General features: G+C 34.4%; 1 non-coding gene across 1 annotated transcript; it reads left to right on the top strand.

Annotated features, from left to right (window-relative positions):
- The first annotated feature begins 2,705 nt into the window (after window positions 1–2,705).
- LOC118597561 lies at window positions 2,706–2,808 on the top strand. The gene has a single exon (XR_004946859.1). It is a non-coding gene; the product is annotated as a U6 spliceosomal RNA (small nuclear RNA).
- The last annotated feature ends 2,356 nt before the right edge of the window (window positions 2,809–5,164 follow it).

The raw sequence follows: 5,164 nt of genomic DNA, 5'->3' as shown, positions 1-5,164 counted from the left end.
ACTTCCAGGTCATGATCCAACACTTACAAAGTCAGAGTAAAATCTCAAGCAGGAATTAAATCAGAAAACTGAGAGGAATTGCTGCTTAATCACTTGTTCTTGTTCTCTGGTTCATCCAGATAGCTTCCTCATAGCCAGAAGTACTATCCTGGGAATGATACCTCAAAATATGGGTTATGCCTGCCTTCATCAGCCAACATTCAAGACAATATCCAAAGACTTGTAAATGGGCCAATCTGACCTAGGCAATTCTTCATTTAAGGTTTCCTCTTTCAATAATCCAGGGTCTGTAAAATTCACAAGAAAAACAAACCAAATGGAAGGAGAAGAAAGAAGAATGAATTCTTTATGATTAAATAAATTACAATATTAGAAAGAAAAAAAAAAAAAGACAAAGCACAGTAGATAAAGTGGTAGGTTGCCCTGGACCTGGTGTGTGAGAAACACATGTTATAAACATGAGGAACTCCCAACCGCAATACTGACATTTCCTAAATCAGAATAAAGATGAGACTAACATATTTACAGGAATAGAAATAAGACCTCAAAGTCAGAAAAATCAAATCAGCCTCAATGACTTCTTGTCATTCTACTGGAATAAAGACTAAAAGTTTGTGGTTAATAATATTGATTGTAGTTTTTAGATATAGTGAAATTAATCATTGAAATTCTACAACTTTCAGTCTCCCCCATCAATGTGTGTGTATATGTGTGTGTATGTATGTATAAATTTTAAGCATCACGGATTTAACATCCTTCAAGAGCTTCCTTAGGACATTGTTTCAAGGTATACATTTTTGATAAAGGGAATAGACAAAGAAGAAAGACAAAAGACATGTGTCCAAGATGAATCTCATGCCTGGAGAATAGCCTACTTGATGATGATCTTGAATAATGTAGAATAGGTCATTCTAGGAAAAAGATAGGTATGACAAGAGCACATTAGTAAAAGGATAATGTAGGCAAACCCATGAACCTCACTAAAGCAGATGAGGAAAAAGATATATAAAGGATATTGAATGACCTGTAAAGATGTTTAATACAGAGCATGTAAGTACATTTGTTACAGTGTATTTTACAATGAATATTTATATGTCTATTTTAGCAAACTTACTTATTGCTCATGAGTAAGACATCAGTCTTTGTAATGTTTTGTACATGAAAAACCAAGATAATCATCATTTAAATTGCAAATTGTAAAATATAGATGACAGATGATGGCAGGTAAAATAAGTAGGTAGAACAGAGAAAAGGTAAGGTATAAATGTTATAATTACCTTCAAAATTCAAGATATAATTGCTATAATTTGCAAAGTGTGAACTATGTTTTAAGCAAAATATAAAAACTTCAAAGATAACCAGTGAAGATCAAATTCTTACAAGAGAAAGAAGAGAAGTGATGGATAGCATAGACAGCTGATTCATTACTTATTAACAGATAGACAAATCAGTGTTTAAAATTTAAAGTATGTTGTAGAATAGAAATTTTGTTTGAGTATATAAAGATATGTTGCATTTTTTTTTATTTTGCAGAATAATTCTTTAACTATGTAAAGATCTGTTACATTTGTACAAGCTGCATTTGTATAACTATGTAAGGATGTGTTGCTTTGTGTTGCAAATAATTGATTAACTCTATAAGGATGTGTTGCTTTGTGTTGCAAATAGTTGATTAACTATGTAAAGATGTGTTGCTTTTGTTTATGATGTATTTGTTTCACTATGTAAAGATACATTACTGTTTCATCTTACCTGTCTAAGGTACCTGATTACTCTAATAAAAAGCTGAACAGTCAATAGCTAGGTAGGAGAGGGATGGGTAGGGCTATTTGGCAGAGAAAAAAGGGGAGCCAGCCAGCCAGGGGTCAGCCTGCTAGGGACAGCAAGATGGGACTCAGCCAGGCAGAAATGGTAGAAGAAGGAACGCAGGATGGACAGTAGGCAGATGAGGTAAACAAGCCTCTGGGCAGCATATACATTAATAGAAATAGGTTAAGTTAAAATAGAAAGGTAGAAACATACCTAAACTAAAGCCAAGCATTCATGATTAATAATAAATCTCCATGTCATGGTTTGGTGGCTGGCTAGCAAGCCAAGACAGTGTACTGCAAAATTCAGTATAAAACATGTTGTGATATGAATAGTGTTCTGTTGTTCTGAGATGAAGTGAAGTATTTGAAATTGGCACAATTTGTGCCTAAGGCCAGGTATGAGGGACATCCTTAAGGAAGCTAAAAGGAAAGGAAGGAAGGATCATTCATTCTAGGAGCTAAGCAGTATTTAACTCTAGTGGTATTAGTCATTCATGAACTAAACGTGCTAAAATATTCAACAGTGGAGACACAGCAATGGATTTTCCATCTTCAATATTAAACATTGACCAGAGGACAAAGCAAAGACTTAGAAATTGTTTCCTCTCTTTAACTCTGGGGTCTATAAGTTATCTTCATATTTGTGAATAAACACTTTATCATATATCTATTAAACTATTTGATCAATGATATTATCAATAGACTATAAAGTATGTTTAATGTCTATAAATGTTAATGAAATGTAAAACAGATATTTACATAATGACATTCCTCAATTAATAGTGTATTTCTAATTACATATAATACCTAATGCTAGTAAGAATAGTGAAGAATTGAAATTGACATGCTGATATGGTATATATAAAATTTGCCTGTTAGAAATTACAACAATTCCTGCTCGCTTAGGCAGCACATATACTAAAATAGAACAATACAGAGATTAGTATGGCCCCTGCACAAGGATGACACGCAAATTCATGAAGCATTCCATATTTTTCAATTTAAACAATACTTATCCACAAACCCAAGAAGGAAAATTCCAACCTAAGAAATTCAGATACACCCTCGATAACACAGGCAACAGAGAATACCACAGCAGTAAACCCCAAAGAAGAAAAGTACAGACACACTACCACAAAAAAATCAAAAGAAAAAGTAATAACAGGAATGAACAATCACTGGTCATTAATATCGCTTAATATCAATGGGCTTAATTCACCTATAAGGAGACACAGAATAACAATGGAAACGAAAGCAGGACCCATCTTTCTGCTGCATACAAGAAACACACTTCTATTTCAAAGTTAGACACTACCTAAGAATAAAAGGCTGGGAAAAGATTTTCCAGTCAAATGGTCTTAAGAATCAAGGTGGTGTAGCCATCCTAATATCCAGCAAAACAGACTTCAAACTAAAATCAATCAGAAGAGATCATGAAGGACATAACATACTCATCATAGGAAAGGTCCACCAAGATGAAGTTTCAAATATGAACATTTATGCCCCAAACACAAGGGCACCCACATATATAAAAGAAACATTACTAAAGTTTAAATCACATATAGAACCCCACACATTAATAGTGGGAGACTTCAACACCCCCCTTTCACCTCTGGACAGATCAGCCAAATTGAAACTTAACAGAGACATAAAGGACTTAACTGATGTTATGACTCAATGGAGTTAATCGATATCTACAGAACATTCCACCTGAACAAAAAAGAATATACCTTCTTCTCAGCACCCCAAGGAACTTTCTCTAAAATCGACCAAATACTTGACCAAAAAGCAAATCTCAACAGATACAAAACAATTGGAATAACTTCCAGAGTTCTATCAGACCACCATGGCTTAAAGTAAGATTTCAACAACAACAAAACTACAGAAAACCTACAATCTCATGGAAAATGAATAATGCTCAATTGAATCACCAGTGGGTTAAGGAAGAAATAAAGAAAGAAATTAAATACTTCCTAGAGATCAATGAAAATGAATACACCACATACCCAAACTTATGGGATACTATGAAAGCAGTGCTAAGAGGGAAATTCATAGCACTGAATGCTCACATAAAGAAGCTGGAGAAATCTCAACAAGTGACTTATCAGCACACCTGCAAGCTCTAGAACAAGAAGAAGCAAAGTCTCCCAGGATGAACAGATGCCAGGAGATTATCAAATTGAGAGCTCAAATCAATAAAATAGAAACAAAGAGAACAATATGCAAAGATTAATGAAACAAAGAGTTGGTTCTTTGAGAAGATCAACAAGATAGACAAACCCTTATCCAAACTAACCAAAAGACAGAGAGAGAGTATCCAAATTAACAAAATCAGAAATGAAAATGGGACATAGCAACAGAAAATCCAGAGAATCATCTGGTCATACTTCAAAAAACTCTACTTCACAAAACTGGCAAATATAAATGAAATGTATAATTTTCTGGATAGTTACCACATACTTAAGTTAAATCAAGACCATATAAACCATTTAAATAGTCCAATAACCCCTAAGGAAATAGAATCAGTCATTAGAAGTCTCCAAACCAAAAAAAAGCCCAGGACCATAGGGTTTCAGTGCAGAATTCTACCAGATGTTCAAAGAAGACATAATACCAATACTCTTTAAATTGTTCCACACAATAGAAGCAGAAGGAATACTACTTAACTCCTTCTATGAGGCTACAATTACCCTGATTCCTAAACCAAACAAAATGGAACAAAGAAAGAGAACTATAGACCAATCTCCCTCATGAACATTGATGCAAAAATACTCAATAAAATTCTGGCAAAAAGACTCCAAGAACACATGAAAACAATTATCCACCATGATCAAGTAGGCTTCATCCCAGGGATGCAAGTGTGGTTCAACATACAAAAGTCTGTCAATGTAATACACCATGTAAACAAACTGAAAGGAAAAAAAAGAACCACATGATCATCTCACTAGATGCAGAAAAGGCATTTGACAAAATCCAACACCCCTTCATGATAAAGGTCTTGGAGCGATCAGGAATACAGGGAACACACCTAAACATAATAAAGGCAATTTACAGCAAGGCAACAGCCAACATCAAATAAATGGAGAGAAACTCAAAGCAATACCACTAAAATCAGGAACAAGGCAAGGCTGTCCCCTCTCCCCATACTTATTCAATATAGTACTTGAAGTTCTAGCCAGAGCAATAAGACAACAAAAGTAGATTAAGGGGATACAAATTGGAAAGGAAGAAGTCAAGCTTTCCCTATTTGCAGATGACATGATAGTATACATGAGTGACCCCAAAAATTCAACCAAAGAAATGATACAGCTAATAAAAACCTTCAGCAACATAGAAGAATACAAGATCAATGC

The sequence above is a fragment of the Onychomys torridus genome, chromosome 16 (genome assembly GCF_903995425.1).
Source record: "Onychomys torridus chromosome 16, mOncTor1.1, whole genome shotgun sequence".
In the NCBI taxonomy this organism is placed as follows: domain Eukaryota; kingdom Metazoa; phylum Chordata; class Mammalia; order Rodentia; family Cricetidae; genus Onychomys; species Onychomys torridus.
Note: the sequence above shows the minus strand (reverse complement) of the source record. Positions and strands in the feature narration are given on the sequence as shown.